The sequence below is a fragment of the Dama dama genome, chromosome 13 (genome assembly GCF_033118175.1).
Source record: "Dama dama isolate Ldn47 chromosome 13, ASM3311817v1, whole genome shotgun sequence".
NCBI lineage: Eukaryota > Metazoa > Chordata > Mammalia > Artiodactyla > Cervidae > Dama > Dama dama.
This window is the reverse complement of record NC_083693.1, coordinates 18,052,139-18,075,310: the sequence shown is the minus strand read 5'-3', so window position 1 is coordinate 18,075,310 and position 23,172 is coordinate 18,052,139.

Below are 23,172 nucleotides of genomic sequence, written 5' to 3'. Positions count from 1 at the left end.
CAAACCCGCTCCACAAAGACCTCAGACACCCAACAATATTTAAAGCAGATGTAATATTTAGTGCGGCCGCACTACGGAAGATGCACTTTTAAGATTTGTTACAGCCAAGTCTTGTTAAATTTACAAAAACAAATATTTTCTTCCTTCCTTCCAATGTGTTTCTGTGATTCTTTGATTCCTCAATCAGATGGAGAAATTAACATGAGGCAGACATGAGCGCTCAGGGTTCAGGTAACAGGCAAATGAATTCAGGGGTCATGCATGATTCGACTTGCCCCTCTAAGGCGAGCCTTCTCTCATTCTATCCCCCCTATTTTCACCAAAGCCAAATAATTCAGACAGAGCAAACAAAGGTCAAAAAGGAGCACAAATGTCAAGTGAAAGTTTTGGGGAGGGAATGGAGTTAAAGAGAAAAAAATTTCAAAGCACTGAAATGAACAGAAATGCTTCAGGTCTTAGGTAGAAAGGCATTTATATATATATATATATATATTTTTTTTTTAAACAGTGAAAACAGAGAGGATTTGAGGTACACTAATCAAATTACTTATCTTCAGTCTAAAGAGTGTTCCCCATAACAGAGGAAGCTTTTTTTTTTGCATTTTATGGATACAAACTAATGGCTTTTAATGCATATTTAGTTTTACAGGTACTGTTGATGTTCAAATCTACTTATAGATATTCAAATCTCATCTGCCATATAGATTTAAAGGAGACCTGCAGTTCACTTTGGATGCTCGCTTCAGGAAATTATAGATGGCCTTAACAAAATGTTCCACGAGCGTAAATAGTGAAATGGACCAGGTCAGTAACTCACGTATTCTAAGGTCCGTGAGTCGTTACTTCCATAGCAGAGAGTCATAGTTGCAAGGGGCAGCTGATCGTGCTTCTGAAAGCTCCATTATGTGTATTTACAAAATAAACAATGCATGCAAGTTCATGATTGTCATCATTAATAATAAGCCTCATAGCAAGCCGTAAAATAAATATGTGTGCCATAGATGTCTACCGGACCCATCACGCCTTTTTTCCTATATCAGATCCAAAGCTTTGTCTCTGTTGTGTTTTTAAAAAATTACTCTTCATGAGGCTGCAGCGACAACAGAAAGAAATTAGTATTTAAAATAACTCACCAGTGTTCAGATGCTCCGATTTTAAATGAAAGAAGTCGGCAAGTGCAGAGTTAGGGCAAGAACTTGGTTTCATTAGACCCAGGTTTGCGAAGCACAGTCGCAAACCAGAATACAAAAATGTTCTCCATGCTTCAATAATGAAATATGCCTCACAGGAAGAGGCAAATAAATAAACAAACAAATAACATGAGCTCTCCTGAGTTAAACCTGAACTCAGGAGGTTTTTGGTGTGAAATGCTTCTATCATGACATTCTCCTCAAAATTTTATTTTATGAGCATGAAAATATTTGCTTATTGACAAATTATTTTACATCAAGATATTGTTAAGAAATGACAGGAATTATCTTTATGAATTTCAATTCCACAACCTAGAAATCAGTATACAAGTGCCCAGCAGTCTTAGCAATATCCATAAGTTGAAGCAAGTTTCTAAGATTTTTAAATTACATATTTTTTAAAGTAGGCATTACTCCATCCTCTCATTAAGTAATATTCAGTTAAAAAAACTGAGAGCAAAAATAAAAGTATCACCTTCAAGCAATACTCTAATTAGAGAAGAATTGTATAATACAAAATTAATGCTTGTCAGAAAAAGCTTGAATTTTACTTGGCTAATTTTTCTAACATGCAGAAAGATTGAAGCAGGAAAAATATGGGACATATTATTTATATGTTGTATTTACACATGTAGGAGGGATGTATATATTTCACGGAGAAAATATTAGCACTATTTGCTAAAATAAAGATCATTTAGTCTGCTTTGATTTTTCTCCTTGAAAAGGGTGGCATAAAGGTTTAATAGGGAAAATACATGGATGGCCATTAATTATGCTTATTTTATGGGCCAAAAAGGAACTCTTCAGCACTTGTAGATTAAGTGCATATTATTTTCTTCTGATGTAGAGCTTTTTGTGGAGTCATAACAAAACTTTTCAGACATTTATTTCATAAATCTTTGTCAAATTTCGATCAGCAGGCAGGCAGCTAGGCTGATCGTAGGCTGGCTCAGAAAGTCGAGGGTCCTGGCAAAGGTCACACAGCCTTTCTGTGCTGGGAGCCAAGTTCCAGTTCCCACTCACTGCGCAGAGGACCATGACTTTGTCTATGATTCCCACCAATTAAAATAAAAATGCGAATCAGAAGAGAAAGGAGAGAGAGTAAATGAGAAATTTCATGTGTAAGTAGAGATATTCATTTTTTTTGCTTGATTTTTGTCTAGAAGAGTCATCTTACAAAACAGCTGGCTAAGACACTATCAGGGGCCTCTCAATACTTTGAAATTATGTCCCAGTCCTGAAGAGTCCCAAAATGTTAGCAAATTAAAGCAGTTTGTCTCCCTGGGAGCCCAGGGTATGTTTCACCACTTTGAACAAGAGAGGAATAAGGGAAGCCACGTGTGCTTTAGGACTAACTGCTCTTGAACTCTTTTTGGACGTGGAACCAGCCTAGAATATGTAAAATTGACAAAAGTATAAATACACTGCTCAGAGGTAGGTAGTTATAGGGTGTTGCTATGTTACATACATGTGAATGGCGTGACTGCTATGTTTTTTTAAAAACCAAAAATGAAACACACACACACACATACAAGAAGGGAGGGAGTGAAATGACGTTATCTTCCTCTTCCCAAATTAAAGACCAGTATGCTTTATTTTCCACATGCTTTAAACACATATCTATTTCTAAAGAATATTTCTCTAGGCTTGCCTGCTTAAAAATCCAGGCCCTTTATTATGAAGCTTCCAAAGGTGTCCAGAGGTGGAGTAAATCTCTTGCAGATAAAAATCTCCCAAGCTGAACAATCTACAACAAAATATATCTTTAAAAAATACTAGGAAAATTGGTTTGATTCAGTGCGCTTGTGAAGAACACTTACTTTTGTTTTAAAATGCAGAGATATCTAAGTACAGAAATGGGTTTGTTAGAAGGAAGGGAAGATTTTTCAACAAATGATTTGTAGAAACATTTTCTATTCCATTCTGTAAGGTTTTTTTTTTCAAGTTTTATGAAAATTTACATTAAATTTTGGAATTATTTAAAAACAAACTAGACCTTCACCCTTGCATTCATATACCCATACACATGTGCACGCTTGTACACACACACACACACACACACACACACACACTACGCACACTTCCTTCCATGAATTTTTTGAGGCCAATAAAGAAACATTGGTAGTGTAATATGAAAGTATTTGGTAATTATTCCTGCCCATTTAATTAGAAATTATTATTTCCTGTTTTTCAAATCAGCGATTTTTCTCTGAACAATGGATTAGGACACACCTTCAAACAATAATTAGAAAAAAATCATCTACTTCCAGAATATCTAAGGGTGAAATTCCAGATGCTACTGGCAAAATTCATGGTATCTTACCGCCATCTACTGGCCATTGTTTAAATGCAACGATTTAAAGGTACAGGTTTAAATTAATAGAATTAAAATAATCAGAACCAAAAGCTTTGAAAGCTCTACTGGAACCACACGCTACTTTGAAGGTTGCTCCAAATGTTTGAAAATTCTTTCTTAATTTGAGCAGAACTCTATCTACTTATAACTACCACCTCCCACGCTTCCCTTTAACGTCTGAAGCTCTAATGAGATTGTCTGTTCGGTTCCCTTGAAGCCTTCAGAATTCTGAAGGCAGGACTCAAGTCCTTTCTTCCCCTCACCACCCCAACAAACACCCAATCTCTTCTCCAAAATTCTTTCCTTTACCAGCTCCAAGCGTGAACAATTTCAAGTTCCATTGCAAGCCGTGTGACCTCCTCTAAACATACATCTCTTCATGTACTTTTCTCTTTAAAGGTTACATCTGAAAGAAAACACTGCAAAACAGGTTGATCACCTCAGTCGCTCTGCATATTCTATCTTTGTCAATGCCACCAAAGATCATGGTAAGATATTCTGGCAGCCACAAACACCACAGACTGATTTGTACTCAAGAAATCTCCCAGAACCTTTCTGTCTGTGCTGCTTGCTGCTAAGCCAGGCTTTCCTAATAGACTTTGCAGTTGTTTTCTTAACTAGGAAGACATCCTTACATTCATGCATGACATATATTTGTCTTGAAAATGGCCCATGGTTCCAGCCTGCCAAAGCATTTTTGTATCCTTTTTCCACTTTATTTTCCAATGTTGTCATGGTCAAGCATTTGTTATTTAGCAATCTTATTATTTAATTAGCATAACACCAACTGCTCCCTCTCAATCAGGTTTCTACATTTCTATAGATGCCTTCCAGTTTGATCAGGTACCTTATGGAAATGTTTCAAGCATGTCGTTTATGTGCTTAGCACGGTGCCTAGCACATTATGAAACCTTAACAAGTGATAGCTATTCTTATGATGATCGTTAATAAAAATAATTAGTACAGATGTATGAAATAAATGTAACCCTTGACATAAATACCCATTATGTTCATATCTGTTATAATGATAAAGGCATTCAATCAGTTACAATTCCTAACTTGAAGCCCATCTTTTTCCTTTTCTAGTCTTCACAATTCCTCACAAATAGGCAAATGATCAAACCTTTCCTCCAACAGGAGACTCAACTCTTAGAGGATAATTCCTCTTCGCCAGGAGCCTCGGCACCTTGGGGCAATTGGGGATTCACTCGCAGAGCCCCCTTCCTACTGCACCCAAGCCTGGCTTCCTGTACTGTCCCAACATGTATTCCTTCTATTGAAAAAAAGAGGAAGGTTCTAAATCAAAGAGAAAGTGAAGCAAAAGAGTGGGAGATGGCCCACAGCGTCTCCCTCGGCTCTGCGGCGCTTGCTGGGACCACGGGCCCTGGGCCAGGGTCGCTCCTCCCTGTGGTCCCCACTCTTGCTCTGACAGTAACCAGAGCATTGTCAGTGACACTCGTGTCCCCGAGCCTTGTGAGTTTCAGGCCATTCCGGGGCTGGCATGGACTGACACAGTTCCTGTATCCATCCCCTGCTTTCTGTTCTTTAGAATGACCCAGAATGGATCTATTTAGGCCAGGACTATTCCGTTTTAATAGAGCCCTGTATGTACTGGGGGTCTAATAACCCACTTTCTAAATCCTGAAAATTGGGCCAAAATAGTATCTACTAATCCATGACATCTCGAAAGGTTTTATTGGAGAGGAGGCTAAAAAATTATAATATATATATATATATATATATATATATATATATATATACACACACACACACACCTATATATAATCAAACCATTTACCAAAATTTAAATCTTGTATACTCATTAAAAACTAGTTTTTAGATATTGAAAAACAATTCAATTTTTAAAATTCATTAAGAACTGAAAACCTGAAAAATGACCCAGTGAGTAAAACAGCCATCCAGATAAAGGTCACAGGGAGCATCTAAAATCATTCAACTTCTTGCCAAAAAAAAAAATGTCAGGTTCTGGAATGTCAAAAGTTTACGGCAAAGTTGTAAAAGATGGTGGAGACAGAAATTAGCTAAGCAGACACCAAGAAAGATTGATCCAAAGAGCCTCCTTGTCTGTGGTTAGGAGTTCTGTTAGAACCATCACCCGCTCTCCTGATTTCTAGGTCTCTAAACCACTGAAACTGGGAGCCTACATGGAAATTCTGACTCTGAGCAATTAGGCAGCAGGACGCTGCAGAACAGATACACGGGGACCTGCTAACAGCAATGCTGGTGCCAAGATTAGAAGAGAAAGGGCCGTAGAGGCATCCGAGCAAGCCCACTGTGCTCCCTTCCCTGCTTTGGTCTCCCAACACGAGTGCACACATTTAAACAAAATCATTCTCAGTATTCTCGACCACTGCTTCTCTCCTCCTCTTCTCAAAGTTCTCTTCTCTCTCCATTTTCTCGAAGTCTCTTCTCTCTTCATTTTCTCTCTCTGCCTACCCCCCCTCTTCAGACTTTCTTTCATTGAAGTTTTGTTTTTAAATAAATGTTTAATGATATCAAAGTACAAATTGAAATATATTTTTAAAAAACAACTAGTATAAAGGGCTCACAGTGTAATCAAGATCTGAGCACCCTGGCTCACCCCGGGTCTATTCCCCAGAACTCTTTCAGATCCTTTCCTTCTTTCCTTTCTGTGATGATTTCTATAACTTCTGAAGAGCTGCTATACTGCTATTTATTGATTTATGTACTTAAAACATTATCTATTGAATTGTGTCTTTTTTAAAAATCTCCCATCTTCATTCAAACAGAAGCTTGGTGAGAGAAAGCCCTTTGTCCATTGTGTTCCTTGTTCTATTTGTGGATATATTTGCAACTGGAATTTCATTGTATCTTCCATTTTTCCCAGAGAAGTAGCAGCATGAAAACTTTCCAAGCTGATTGCCTTACTATCATCAGAATATCTAATGAAATATGAATCTTTGGCCTGAAGTGCTTATTAAACTAACCCTCTCCACCTCATCTCTCAGCTTTACCCACTCCTGTATTCTCAGGCTTCCCTTGTGGCTCAGCTGGTAAAGAATCCCCCTATAATGCGGGAGACCTGGGTTCGACCCTTGGGTTGGGAAGATCCCCTGGAGAAGGGAAAGGCTACCAACTCCAGTATTCTGACCTGGAGAATTCCATGGACTGTATAGTCCATGGGGTTGCAAAGAGTCAGACACGACTGAGCGACTTTCACTTTCACTTCACCTCATCAGCCATCAGGATCTCCATGTTTATTCCAGGGCAGAAAAAGTGAGCAGACAATTTTTTCTACCATTACATCAATCATAACTGAGATTACTCAGTTTTTCTGGCTTCAAAGTTAATTTTCTATGTCTTAATTGGTAGAAGAAAAAGTAGATTACTATGACACCACATTGCAAGTTTCAAAAACATTAACTTAGATTGCTGGAAATAAGCTACACAGGCACCCATCAAAGCTGATCCAAAGATCTTCCTTGCTCAAGGAGGATCTTTGTACAGAAATATTTTTTAAGAACCCCTTTTGAAATCAAAACCAAAAAGAGATTTCCATCAGCTCTGAACTGTGTAGGTGATTCTGTTGGGAAACACTGGCTTGCTCTCGCGCTTGCTATTTGTGGGTGAAGAGACTCAGAGCAGGGGCCGGGGCATTGTTCATCCTTTCCTTCTCCCTAATGTTCTTCCCTGCAGGACGTGTAGCCTGCAGACCACAAACCTGCACTCACATGTGCCCCAGGCACACACCCAGGTACAGGCAGGACCCCAAATACACATAACAGATGATATGCACAGTATCTGTTTAAAAAGTCAGATTTGTTTTGTTTTAGTAAGAGTAAAGAGAACTAACCAGCGAGAAACAAGAATATACACACATAGACACAGGTTCATGCCTGCATGCATATGCATGCACAAACACGCACCCCCATGTACAGTTTATCACTCAGCAGAAATTGTGGCTTGGGTGGGAGAAACCACGATCTGTGCGAAACATTTGAAAAAAATTAAGCACTTGAATTGTTAAGGGAGTTGTTTTCCTTATGACCATGCCTTGCCCACTGACGCACATGATGTCTTCCCATGTATAGTTGCCTTCCCTGTATTTCTTTCTAGAAAAGTGACAGTGAAAATGTTAGCTGCTCAGTCGTGTCCAACTCTTTGTGACCTTATGGACTGTAGCTCACCAGGCTCCTCTGTCCTTGGAATTCTCCAGGCAAGAACACTGGAATGGGTTCCCATTTCCTTCTCCAGGGGATCTTCCTGTCCCAGAGATTGAACCTGGGTCCCCTGCACTGCAGACACATTCATTATTGTCTGAGCCACCAGGGAAGCCCGTCTTTACAGAAAAGCCAGTTTCTTTCATTTGTGCTTTCAGGTATCACGCATGTCTTGTTTTGTGATAGGGGGCCCAATATACTAAAATAAATCATGACTTTAGGAATAAGTATCCAAGCTTGAGATTTTCCAAAATACAGTCTCCCTGACACGGATCTCAGCCTGTCCAGCAGGTGCCTTCAGGCCCTTGCAGAAGAGGCAGGAAGGACTCAGCAGGTGCAGGAGCCCTGAGGACCGGCCACGTGCTGGTACCCTGCCTCGGAGCGCACGTGGGAGCCGGCAAGACCGGGGTTCAGGTTGCCCCTCGACACAGCGTCTGTATCCTGGGGCGCCCTCTCTCTCTGAACCGTACTTGTGACATCTCTGATAAGAAGGTGAGGAGTAAATGAAATGTGTGTGTGAAACAACACAATGCCTCACACTTGGTAAGTTCACCCACAGTATTAACAATCATGGTCTTTTCAGGTCAACAGTTTATTTCTGGATGTTGTCACTGATTGATGTTCTTGTTTTCTATGTCAGTATGAAGCTTGACTTACTTGAATCTAGGGAATTGACAAGAGGGGGGATATCAAACGCCATAACATGTGCGAAGGTGTTATTTCATCACATAGCAATGAGCAAACACAACTATTTGGAATTAAAAGTAGATATGGTAAAGCAGATGTTTCTTGGTGTCCTTTATTTTCAAAACTTCTTTGAGACTGTGGGAAATATCTGATCTTTCATTTTACAGGGGAGGAAGCGACGGAAAGAATTGCTGCTGGCTCATCATGACTCAGATGCTAAGTCGGAGGAGGCCAGTGAGATAAAGATGGAGGTGATCTTGCTCAGTCTCCTAATTTTTAGTAACAAAGAAATGAAGCCCAAAGATCTAAAGATCCATCCACTTTGCTTGTCTGTTGAGTGTTCAAAAATTTTTACACGCTAAATAAGTTTCTATATAATTTTTCATCTTCAAAAACAATAATACCCAATGTTAGTGAGGACTTAGGAATTTTCCTAGAAAACCATTCATTCTCACAGATCCTTAGTGGAAGGGAAATGCCACAGTTTTTCCTAAAAGCAGTTTGGCAACATGTTCCAAGGGCTCCAATGTGTATTCCCCTTGAATCATATAATTCTATTAATACAAATTCATAGAAAAAGAATAATCAGACATAAATAAGGATTTGCATTCAAAGATGATTTCTATGGAATTATTGAAAAAATAGGAAAGGCAAGATACCTGTCTAACACAAAGGGTATTTGTAGCATATCCTTATGATAAAATACTTCACAGCCAAAATAAAGCATACAATATCTTTTTTAAATAATAGAATCTTATGGTATTTTGTCAACAGTGGAAAGGAAATCACAAAATAGTATGTCTCATATGATCTCTGTTTTGTTGAAAAATAATGTGTGTGATATTTTTATAAACACCAAAATGTAATCCTTTATAGAAAGATTTAAAGACTTGTTTCTTCTCTTTTGATATAGGTTCCAGATCTTCTCTGATAAACTGATATAATTTTCAATCTGAAAAATATTACTAAATAGAAAATATAACCATACACTATTTAGGCTAAGAAGTCAATTGGGAACCAGCTTAAGTGTTACATGGGGAAATAGCAGAGTGATGGGGAAAAGCTGGGTGGAGGCTTCACTGTAGATTTTTGGAATAAAGCCAACACAGTCCTCTACATAAAATCATTGCCAAATTTTAAGAGCTCCTTATCCTTCTCAATCTTTGTAGACTGCAGCTGTCTTCGGAAACCTATGAACAATTAAAATGTGGCCTATGGACGAGTTTCCACATTTTGATAAATACATGTTGATAAAGGCAGACAGAGACATGAATATGGGTTTCTTGTGAAAATAATCCTCTCCAAATATGCTGTAGTGTTCCCTGTAACTATGCATTTATGGTAGATTGCTAATATATTTTTGATTAAGAACAATATTTGTATCATATATCATCCACTTTAAAAAAAAAAAAAAGGCCTGGCCCCGGAAAGCAAACCTACGTAGAAACCTTGCCCTTGGTTGTTATGGATTAGAAGCCCTGTGTCCAACCATGGGGGTGGAGTCAGCAGTGCTCCAAAAGTCAGAGCAAGAACAGCAGTTTCTAATGCATCAGGATTCCCAGCACCTCCAAATGAGTCACTATTTTAGCCTAAGAAATCCCTGTGAAATCTCTGTCTCCAAATTATCAAAGTAAAGTCTTCGATGAAATAACGAAGTCAAACTTAGCCCAACATGTCTTAAAGGTGCAGAGTGCCTGTGGCCTGGAGAGAGGTTAGGGGGCTGGAAAATGGTAAACAAAGGGCATCTTTTCAAGGTAACAGGGTATTTCAATGAAATTTCAGGCGAAGCACTGAGATAATAGGTCCAAAGGTCCATTCCAAAGGGATGTCCAAAGTGATCTTCCCAAGTGACGTCTCAGACTTGGATGCAACATTTCCCAAAAAGTAGTCAAAAACTGGTTTTAAGAATGTCGAACACCTCCCCTACAGGGAGTATACAAAAGGACCTGGAGCATTTGTGAATCTGACCAGCCCGGGGCTGGGGGATAAAATGCAGGATGCCCAATTAACTTTGCATTTCAGACTAATATAGAATATTTATACCATAAATATGTCCCAAATATTGCATGGGATATACATAAACTAATTTTCCCTTGTTTATCTAAAATTCATTGTGAGTGGGTATCTTCTTTTTCATTTTCCCTCTAAATTTGGCAACTTTTTGCCAACACCTCAGGCAGAAAGGTATTCCAACAGGCCAATTCAGACACCTTATGTGGGTCTAGAGAACATAAATGCACACTGTCTGAGGGTACATAGCTGCTTCTCTGGTGGCAAAACCTGGAGGAGGCGGATGCTGCTTGCTACAGGCTTACACTCCCAGAGTTCGTCCGGAGAAGGAGTGCTTGAATGTTTTCTGTGGTCCCGACGTGAAAAAGAACGGGGCTCACCTTACAGCCATCCCAGAGGACAGCCTGGGAAGACAGAGCTTCAGCAGAAGCTGGCGGGGGATAGGAAGGAGTCACAAAGTGACCAGCGGGAACTGGGAGGGGTTTGCTCATCAAGAGAACTTCAAGTGAGAGATGCCCAGGATCCTGGTGTGTACACACACGCGCATGCATGTACACACACACACACACACACACAGAGGCAGGAGAGAGAGAAAGAGAGGGAAGGACAGAGAGCAAAAGAGAAAGGGAGCTGTATCAGAAGAGAAGGTTAGTTTTTAAATAAATGTCAAGGTAGAGAGTACAGAGCTTGCCCTCTAAAACAACTCCAGGAAGCAAAGAGGCTTCCTGCTCTGGGGTTTCCCATCAGGGTTTTCCTCGCCTGAACTTCAGTCTTGTAGGTTTCCTAAGCCAGGCTGAGAAATATCAGGGAGGAAGCATCGGGGGGATGAGGAAGTCAGGCAGCAACCCCCCATTCATCCGCCCAGCAGCCAGCCTACAGAGACAGAGTTGGAAGACAGAAGCAGTGCTGAAGGGAGGATATTTTCTTCTTATTAATAGGACTAGACATTTAAATTGTTCCACTGAAGCAGTGTTTTGTGACGTGAGTGGTGAATCTGATGGTGATGAGAAAAGTCGGGGATGAACCTTGAATCAACTATTGAGAGTAGATTTGAAGGTAAATGAAAGACAAAACAAATATAGCTGCCTTACAGTTGCACCTGTGAGTCCTGCTTGTTAATGTAAGGACTTCATTAATTTTTTTATTAAGGTTTACATGTATCACTGGGGCTTCCCAGGTGGTTAGGTGGTAAAGAATCTGTCTGCCAATGCAGAAGACACAGGTTCAATCCTGAGCCTGAAAAATCCCCTGGAGAACGAAACGGCAACCCACTAAAGTATTCTTGCCTGGAAAATTCCATGGACTGAGGAGCCTGGCTGGGCTACAGTCCATGGGGTCACAAAGAGTTGGACACAACTTAGCAATTAAACAACATGTATTAGAAAAGTCATTATTTAGAGGTTAGTTTTTGTTATTACTTTAAATGTCAAGCTCTGAATAAGGTAAGCAGTGATTTAAAAAATATTTATATCTTGGGTTTGGATGATGCAGGTAACATGAAATGGAAAAAAAAAAAAATGGTTGCATAAATACCAGATTGGTTAACACTGAGCTCTTTCCTGTTAGTCTGTTTGCAGAAAAAATTACATTTTACTTCAGGAAGGGTTTGCATTCTAAACTTCACCCAGAAATCTGAGGGGAAAGGAACTGAATGTTCTTTGACCCCACACTGTGTATGCTGTGTCTCAACTTATTACCACAACAACCTGTTGAGTTGGCCATGATTCCCAATTTGCAGAGGCAAAAACTGAGGCCCTGAGAAGCTTCCTCAGCTACTAGGGCATGAAGCCAAGAGTCAAGGTCCGTGAAACTCTTTGAATGCTCTGTCCCACAGCCCTGTTCAGGTCATCTTTAGCTACGGGAACAGACCGCTACGGCGTGAGCATCAGCTCCCCTGCATGGACCAGCTGGAGAGGTTTCACCTGTACAACTTTCCATCAGTGGCTTTCATCTCTGGCTTAGTGAGACTAACTCTCAGAAGTGCTACCACATGAATGACCTCCTCTCCCGGTCACCCAGTCCGTGAGTTTGCGGCCTTGTACCCCACAAAGGGGTCCCTAAGATGTCATAGTTCATGGCAGAGTAGGGTGCAGAATCTGTCCTGAGCTCTGGCTGCTGAACCTTGAAGAGTGAACACAAAGCAGTGGCCAAGACTAAGCTAGCTTTATTCCACTCAGCTTCTAAAAGTGAGGAAGGGTGCTGGTTGAGGCCCCAGTGCTGTGGGGCCTCCACCTCTTCATCCAAGAATGAAGTGGTCAGGCTCCGTGTTCTCAAAGTCATTCCTGCCAGAGAGCGTATGCCTGTTCCTCTCAGAGCACTGGAAAGATCCACTTAGAACTGAGTGGAAATAGTATAACCCAAGGCCCAACATCTAAATCCTCTGATCTTTCTGGTAGGGAAAGGGTCAAGAGCAGGAAAATTGTCCTTGACGCCCCGCCCCCAAGACTCAGAAGTCCAGAGAGGCCTGGGACACTTTATTTTGATTTCCAGTCATTGTTTTTTTTTTTTTTTTTTAATTTGAGAAATACCAAAATGGAGTTATAAAAATGAGTTTGGAATTAACATACACACACTACTGTATATACAGTAGATGACCAAGAACCTACTATATAGAGCTTCCCTGGTAGCTCAGTTGGTAAGGAATCTGCCTGCAATGTGGGAGACCCCGGTTTGATTCCTGGGTTGGGAAGATCCACTGGAGAAGGGATAGGCTACCCATCCCAGTATTCTCGGGCTTCCCTCGTGGCTCAGCTGGTAAAGAATCTGCCTGCAATGCGGGAGACCTGGGTTTGATCCCTGGGTTGGGAAGATCCTCCGGAGAAGGGAATGGCTACCCACTCCAGTATTCTGGCCTGGAGAATTCCATGGACTGTATAGTCCATGGGGTTGCAAAGAGTTGGACACGACTGAGCGACTTTCACAATCACATATAGCTGTATAGCACAGGAAACAATATATTCAGTATCTTGTAGTAAAGAATCTGAAAAAGAATATATATATATATAGATGAATCACTTTGCTATACACCTGAAACTAATAACACCTGGACTGTAGTGTGCCAGGGTCCTCTCTCCATCGGGTTTCCTGGGCAAGAATTCTAGGGTGAGTTGCCACTTCTTCTCTCCAGGGGATCTTCCCAACCCAGGAATCAAACCCACATCTCCTACATTGGCAGGTGGATTCTTTACTATGAGCCACAAGGGAAGCCTGCTTCAACTACAAATGATTAAAAGGAAAAGAAAAAAAGAATTGCATTCAATTTGTAGGGTAATTTTGGAGATAACTGACATCTTTATATTCAGTCTTCCAATTCATGAATATGGCTTATCTCTTTTGTTTAAACATTGCCAATATCTTTCAATAAAATTTTATAATTTCCTAAAAAATCTTAATATTTAAAAATTAAGTAAAATGATGAATGCTTGTTTAGTCACTCAATCATGTCCAACTCTTTGCAACCCTGCAGGCTGTAGCCCGCCAGGCTCCACTGTCCATGGGGATTCTCCAGGCAAGAATATTGGAGTGGGTTGCCATGCCCTCCTACAGGGAATCTTCCCAACCCAGGGACTGAACCCAGGTTTCCCTCATTGCATGCCGATTCTTTACCATCTGAGCTATTAGGGAAGCCCAAATGATGAATAGTTACTAGTATATCTGTGACTATAGGAATCACCTTACTTGGACATGGACCCACAAGTCTAAAGTTGAGACCCTGTCTAAATGAGAGTCTGACCTGTCCCAAGGTCCTCTGTAACATACAGTAAAATATTTAAGGTGATGCCATCACCTTTCAAGGTGAAAATGTCACCTCCCATTCAGTGATTCTTCTGTGTCCCACCAACACCTTGCACAGTTTAAACATCCGGATTTTCATGGACCCATTCTCTTCCATCACTGGGCAGGATTCTTCAAGGAAGCCACAGAAGACATAGCATCTGGGTCTCAGTCCCGTAGAATCTGGTTCTCAGTCCCAAAGAAGGGTTCATTTTCCCTGGATTCGGAGGTCATTGTCTAGTATGCCAGTAAGAAACAAAAATAAGGGGTCAGAAGAAATCTGTCTGTGTAAACTCTGAGGCCTGCAGAGAGGTGGAAAGGAGTGGTGGGGATTATGACAAGAGCCGTCTAACTGAATGTCTACTATGGGCTGGGGAGTATGTGTGATGGTTAAACCCACAGACTTTGAAGTCAGGCAGATCTGAGCTAGATTCTTACCTGACAGAGGTATGTAAGTAATTCCATTTTAACTAATGACCTTTAAAAAAAAAAAAACTTTATTTTGTATTGCAGTATAGCTGATTAATAATTTGATAGTTTCAGGGGGACAGCAAAGTGACTCAGCTATACATACACATACATTCATTCTCCCGCAAACTCGTCTCCCATCCAGGCTGCCACATAGCATTGACATAGAGCTCTATGTGTTATATGGTAGGTCCTTGGGCTTTCCATTTTAAATATAACAGTATGTACATGTCTATTCCAAACTCTCTAACTATTCCTTCCGCTCTGGCAACCATAAGTTTGTTTTCTAAGTCTGTGAGCCTGTTTCTGTTTTGTAAGTAAGTTCATCTGTATCATTTATTTTTAGGTTCCACATATAAGGGATGTCATATGATATTTCTCCTTCTCTGTCTGACTCACTTCACTCAGTGTGACAATAAACAGTGCGACCATTTAGTAATGACCTTTTGTTATCTAAGAAGAGTTATTGGCAGGGTTAAAGATAATGTGGCAAGGTACCTAGTATCCTAAAAGCACTCAGCAAATGCTAGTCATACCTGTTTTTGTCACCGAGCACCTCAGTGGTTTTAGAAACAGTAGTGGTAGTAATAGTGATGAGAAAAATAGAAGAAAAATGATGACCATTTTTCTTTGATCATTTTATGTCTATGTAAGCAGGTAAGAGTCAGACACAACTGAGTGACTGAACAACAAGAAGTAGAGAGGATTCACATGCAAAATAATTAGGAATTAAAGGGAGTCTCCAAGAGAGCACAAAGTTGGGAACATTTCAAGAGAGGTGAGAGGCTGACTGTGTGGATCACAATACACTGTGGGGAATTCTGAAAGAGATGGGAATACCGGACCACCTGACCTGCCTCTTAAGAAACCTGTATGCAGGTCAGGAAGCAACAGTTAGAACTGGACATGAAACAACAGACTGGTTCCAAATAGGAAAAGGAGTACATCAAAGCTGTATGTTGTCACCCTGCTTATTTAACTTATATGCAGAGGACATCATGAGAAACGCTGGGCTGGAGGAAGCACAAGCTAGAATCACGATTGCCAGGAGAAATAACAATAACCTCAGATATGCAGATGACACCACCCTTATGGCAGAAAGTGAAGAGGAACTAAAAAGCCTCTTTATGAAAGTGAAAGAGGAGAGTGAAAAAGTTGACTTAAAGCTTCAACATTCAGAAAACTAAGATCATGGCATCTGGTCCTATCACTTCATGGGAAATAGATGGGGAGACAGTGGAAACAGTGTCAGACTTTATTTTGGGGGGCTCCAAAATCACCTCAGATGGTGATTGCAGCCATGAAGTTAAAAGACGCTTACTCCTTGGAAGGAAAGTTATGACCAACCTAGATAGCATATTTAAAAGCAGAGACATTACTTTGCCAACAAAGGTCTGTCTAGTCAAGAATATAGTTTTACCAGTGGTAACGTATGGATGTGAGAGTTGGACTGTGAAGAAAGTTGAGTGCCGAAGATGCTTTTGAACTGTGGTGTTGGAGAAGACTCTTGAGAGTCCCTTGGACTGCAAGGAGATCCAACCAGTCCATCCTAAAGGAGATCAGTCCTGGGTGTTCATTGGAAGGACTGATGCTGAAGCTGAAACTCCAATACTTTGGCCACCTCATGCGAAGAGTTGACTCATTGGAAAAGACCCTGATGCTGGGAGGGATTGGGGGCAGGAAGAGAAGGGGATGACAGAGGATGAGATGGCTAGATGGCACCACCGACTCGATGGACATGAGTTTGAGTAAACTCCGGGAGCTGGTGATGGACAGGGAGGCCTGGCGTGCTGCGATTCATGGGGTCGCAGAGTTGGACACGACTGAGTGACTGAACTGAACTGAACTGAACTGAGAGGCTGAAGGGTGAGCAGAAACTGGATATGCACAGAAATGATGGGAAATATGGTAAATACAGGATATGGCTGGCAAGAACTCAGGATGATTTGTTGAGGCAGTACCATGGGAAATGAACTCATGAGTCAGTATCACCCTGCTTCTCAATCCCAGCTTCAGAACCAGGAATGTGGTGGCCACGTCAGTGAGGGATCCTATCTGATCGCCAGTGATATGTCCTCTTTAACTCATCTGTTTGCTCCCTCAACAGATGTCGATTTCCAGAATGTGCTGGTCCTTGTACTGATAGGGACTGTGTAGAAGCAGTCCAGTGAAAATGAGGTCGTTAGCATGAATCCTAATCCGATAAGACTGGTATCCTTATGAAAAGGGGAAGTTTGGGCACAAAGGCACACATAGAGGGAAGAGAATGTGAAAACCGTGAAAATACACAGGCAGAAGACGGCGGCCAACCAGCCAAGGGGATAGATCTAGAACGGATCTTTTCCTCACTGCCCTCGAAAGGACTCCTCTCTGCTGACACTTTGATCTTGAACTTCTGGCCTCCAGAACTGGGAGACAATAAATTTCTGTTCTTTTAGCCATGCAGCTTGCTTTCCTTTGTAATGGCAGCCCTTAGGAGGCTGTATCTAAAAGACATTAATGGTGCTTATTTTAAATTTTGAGAAAGCCAGCATAGCTGTGGTACAGATGCCACAGTGACATGAGGCTCTAACTTGTAAGCCTTTTCTGGGTCTTTTCTTGTGAGACCTTTTCTGGGTCTCTGCCTGGGATGTCCTAGTTCTCCCCTTCTCAGCGATCTCCTCTTCTTCAAAATCCAGCTCAGGCAATTGTATGCACTAGGAGACTTTCCTGGATGCCTTCACATCCCGTAAGCAAATTCCTTCCTCAATACCAGATTCTATCAATATATTATATATTCTGTTTATATGTTTTCCCAGTTCAAGAACTTATTGAGGTCCTGTCTCTTCATCAAGTTTGTACTTCCAACATGACATCTGCTAACACACTAGGCACTTAATAAAAATGTGCTATAGAAGCATAACTATGAATGGACCATTAGAGACCTCCATTACCACAAGCCAAGCTACAGCTAGACTCCAAAAATTATAAAATAATAACTAGTGACGGGATAAGTAAGCATATAGTCTCTCCACAAATTCCTGAACAACAAAAATATGAAGACACCATCTAAACCATAACAGAGGTGGATCAAGAATACACAGAAAGAGTGCTTCTTGATTTTGAGTTTAAAGTCATATTGTATAAGCAGTTACCTATTGCAGCTGCTTCCCACTTGAAATAGGAAGGTGAAGATTTCTAAGCAGCCAAGTAACCACCCCTCTACTGCACACCCTCCCAAGGCAGTCAGACATCAGGTTTCCTTCCCAGTTCCTCCAGCCAGATACCCCTCAGAAACTAAAATGCAATAAAATAATTGCTCCCTTGGGAGAGTGATTTTCACAAATAAAATGCAGTAAAGAAGAACAGAGACAGAAAGAGCATATGGTGGAGTCTGTTATATTCACCTAATTTATCTGTTTAGAATGCCAGATAACCAGGCAGTTGTGGTAAAAGCAATGCCTAGGTCAATGTTACAGAGCTAAAATAGATCCTGGGATTTCAGATAGCCATTTGTCTAAGGTGATACCAAGGAGTCATGCCTTGGATATTCCAAAAAGTAGAAGTGGAAACTTTGACTTGCTTTTGACAATTATGGAAAAGATGCCACTCCTATAATTACCTTACAAAATTATATATATAAATACATATATATATATATATATATATATATATATATATATATATAGTGTGTGTGTGTGTATGTGTAGTAAGAGCACTGAGTAAGAGGGGCAGAGGGGCTCTCCTGCTGACCTTGAAGCAGCAAATTCTCGTGCTTTGAACTGTGGAGAAAGCCTTATGGGCAAGGAGCTCTGAGCAGGGGCTGGGGTGGGGTAGCGGTTACTAGGAGCAGGGGAGGCCTAGCACTTAAGGGATGCCTCTCGCCTCTGGTTAGTAATAAGACAGGGCTCTTTGCTATGTGCCTGAACTGACTTGGAAGTTAATTCAGATTCTTCCCTACTCAAGCTTCCAGAAGAGAACAGAGCCCAGCCATCAATTTGATTGCAACCCTGTGAGACCCTGAACAGAAAATCCAGTAAAGCCATGCCCAGAATCATAAAAATTTGATTGTGAAATAATAAGTGTATTTGAACCCCTAATTTGGTGGAAGGTTTCTATGTAGCCAAAGAAACTTCTCTGTCACAGTATGTGTCAACCCATTTTTAAGCCATAGATCTGAGAAGGCACCCAAGTTGCTGAGAGGGATCAAGCCTAATCACAACGCTTTTCTAAGCATAGTACTGAGAACCTAAAGAACATTCTTCATTCTAACTGAGGGAACACAACAAATCGTAAAATCCTTATCAGTCCTTTAGGAAGTGATTCAGAACAAAGGAAAGGGACTGGGACAAAAGCAGATCTCTGAGGATAATTTTCTGTAACATCAGGACAATAAAGCTCAAGCAACTTGTCAGCAATCCTAAATACAATTTAAAAACAAAATGTCCTTTATAAAATGGAGCAGAAATCAAGGCAGAGATAGGAAATCAGGGGAGACAGAGAAAATAAGAAAGGATTGCAGGGAAAGCAAGCGTGCAAACACATTAATAACAGCCACATCACAGCAGTAAAAAGGACAAATCCTTTCATTTAGCACACATTTATGGAGTATCTCCCATATATTAGGTGCTAGGAAAACACAGAGAACTAAATTGAAAAGGCCCTTGCATTCATGGAGTTCACTTTCTAAAGTGAAAGACAGCAATAAGTAATTAAGTCAATAGATGAAATAATGGTGCTCATAAAGAAAAATATATCTGCAATAAAGAATGATGGGGAGGGTCTACTTTCCATAGGATATTTGGGGAGGAGTTATTTAAAGATGAAAGGAGCCAATCATACGTAGAGCCTAGAAAAGAATGTTACAGATAGAAGGGAGAAATAGACAATCAAATGGTAATAGTTGAATCTTCAGTACAGCACTATCAATCATTAATAGAAGATCTAGGAGAAGAACAGCAAGGAAACAGAATAGTTAAACAACACAATAAACCAAACTTCAACAATTTCCAAATATGTGGGAATTAAGCAACACATTCTTAAACAACCAGGGGATCAATGAGAAACTCTCAAGGAAAATTAGAAAATAATTTTAGATGAATTAAAATGAAAATGCATATAAAAACTTATAGGATATAGCTAAAGTAATGCATACAGGGAAACATATGCATTTCCCCTGCAATATGTAAGATAAACTCCTACAACATGTGTTTGTATACCCCTACACGAAGAGTCGGACACGACTGAGCGACTTCACTTTCATTTTTCACTTTCATGCATTGGAGGAGGAAATGGCAACCCACTCCAGTGTGGAGAATCCCAGGGATGGTGGAGCCTGGTGGCTGCCATTTATGGGGTTGCACAGAGTCGGACATGACTGAAGCGACTTAGCAGTAGCACAATAAAAAAGATGAAAGATCTTGAATGAATCTTGAATGAATTTTGAATGAATTTTCCACCTTAAGAGACTGAAAGAGAGCAAGCTATACCAAAGGAAACATGAAAAAAGAAATATTTTTATTTTCATAAATATTTTTATATGGATATAAATGAAGTGGGAATAGAAAATCAGTAGGGAAAATTAATAGTATCAAAAGTTGGTTCTTTGGAAATATCAACAATACTGACAAACCTTAGCTAGATTGATTAGGAAAAAGGGGAAAGATTCAAATTACTCAAATTAGGAATGAAAGAAGGGGTATAACTTCCAACTTTACAGAAATAAGAAGAATTATAGGGAAATATTATGAACACTATATATAAATACATTAAATAACCTAATGAGGTAGAGAAATTCCCAAGAAGAAACAAATGACTCAATAAAAAAGCAAAAATATCTGAATAGGTCAAAGTGAGTTCAAGATTAAATCAGTGATTAAATGCCACAAAAAAAGAAAACTATAGGCCAATATCACTGATGAACATAGATGCAAAAATCCTTAACAAAATTCTAGCAAACAGAATCCAACAACATATTAAAAAAATCATACACCATGACCAAGTGGGCTTTATCCCAGGAATGCAAGGATTCTTTAATATCCGCAAATCAATCAATGTAATACACCACATTAACAATTTGAAAGATAAAAACCATATGATTATCTCAATAGATGCAGAGAAAGCCTTTGACAAAATTCAACACTCATTTATGATTAAAACTCTCCAAAAAGCAGTAATAGAAGGAACATACCTCAACATAATAAAAGCTATATATGACAAACCCACAGCAAGCATCACCCTCAATGGTGAAAAATTGAAAGCATTTCCCCTGAAATCAGGAACAAGACAAGGGTGCCCACTCTCACCACTACTATTCAACATAGTGTTGGAAGTTTTGGCCACAGCAATCAGAGCAGAAAAAGAAGTAAAAGGAATCCAAATAGGAAAAGAAGAAGTGAAACTCTCACTGTTTGCAGATGACATGATCCTCTACATAGAAAACCCTAAAGACTCTACCAGAAAATTACTAGAGCTAATCAATGAATATAGTAAAGTTGCAGGATATAAAATTAACACATGGAAATCCCTTGCATTCCTATATACTAACAATGAAAAAACAGAAAGAGAAATTAAGGAAACAATACCATTCACCATTGCAACAAAAAGAATAAAATACTTAGGAGTATATCTACCTAAAGAAACAAAAGACCTATACATAGAAAACTATAAAACACTGATGAAAGAAATCAAAGAGGACACAAACAGATGGAGAAACATACCGTGTTCATGGATTGGAAGAATCAATATTGTCAAAATGGCTATTCTACCCAAAGCAATCTATAGATTCAATGCAATCCCTATCAAGCTACCAACAGTATTTTTCACAGAACTAGAACAAATAATTTCACAGTTTGTATGGAAATACAAAAAAACTCGAATAGCCAAAGTAATCTTGAGAAAGAAGAATGGAACTGGAGGAATCAACCTGCCTGACTTCAGACTCTACTACAAAGCCACAGTCATCAAGACAGTATGGTACTGGCACAAAGACAGAAATATAGATCAATGGAACAGAATAGAAAGCCCAGAGATAAATCCACGAACCTATGGACACCTTATCTTTGACTAAGGAGGCAAGGATATACAATGGAAAAAAGACAACCTCTTTAACAAGCGGTGCTGGGAAAACTGGTCGTCCACTTGTAAAAGAATGAAACTAGAACACTTTCTAACACCATACACAAAAATAAACTCAAAATGGATTAAAGATCTAAATGTAAGACCAGAAACTATAAAACTCCTAGAGGAGCACATAGGCAAAACACTCTCCGACATAAATCACAGCAAGATCCTCTATGACCCATCTCCCAGAATATTGGAAATAAAAGCAAAACTAAACACATGGGACCTAATGAAACTTAAAACCTTTTGCATTACAAAGGAAACTATAAGTAAGGTGAAAAGACAGGCCTCAGATTGGGAGAAAATAATAGCAAATGAAGCAACAGACAAAGGATTAATCTCAAAAATATATAAGCAACTCCTGAAGCTCAATTCCAGAAAAATAAATGACCCAATCAAAAAATGGGCCAAAGAACTAAACAGACATTTCTCCGAAGAAGACATACAGATGGCTAACAAACACATGAAAAGATGCTCAACATCACTCATTATTAGAGAAATGCAAATCAAAACCACAATGAGGTACCATTACACGCCAGTCAGGATGGCTGCTATCCAAAAGTCTACAAGCAATAAATGCTGGAGAGGGCGTGGAGAAAAGGGAACCCTCTTACACTGTTGGTGGTAATGCAAACTAATACAGCCACTATGGAAAACAGTGTGGAGATTTCTTAAAAAACTGGAAATAGAACTGCCATATGACCCAGCAATCCCACTTCTGGGCATACACACTGAGGAAACCAGATCTGAAAGAGACACGTGCACCCCAACGTTCATCGCAGCACTGTTTATAATAGCCAGGACATGGAAGCAACCTAGATGCCCATCAGCAGATGAATGGATAAGGAAGCTGTGGTACATATACACCATGGAATATTACTCAGCCGATAAAAAGAATACATTTGAATCAGTCCTAATGAGATTTATGAAACTGGAGCCCCTTATACAGAGTGAAGTAAGCCAGAAAGATAAAGAACATTACAGCATACTAACACATATATATGGAATTTAGAAAGATGGTAACGATAACCCTATATGCAAAACAGAAAAAGAGACACAGAAGTACAGAACAGACTTTTGGACTCTGTGGGAGAAGGTGAGGGTGGGATGTTTTGAAAGAACAGCATGTATATTATCTATGGTGAAACAGATCACCAGCCCAGGTGGGATGCATGAGACAAGTGCTCTGGCCTGGTGCACTGGGAAGACCCAGAGGAATCGGGTGGAGAGGGAGGTGGGAGGCGGGATCGGGATGGGGAATACGTGTAAATCTATGGCTGATTCATATCAGTGTATGACAAAACGCACTGAAATATTGTGAAGTAATTAGCCTCCAACTAATAAAAAAATATATATAAAAAAATAAATAAATAAATAAATCAGT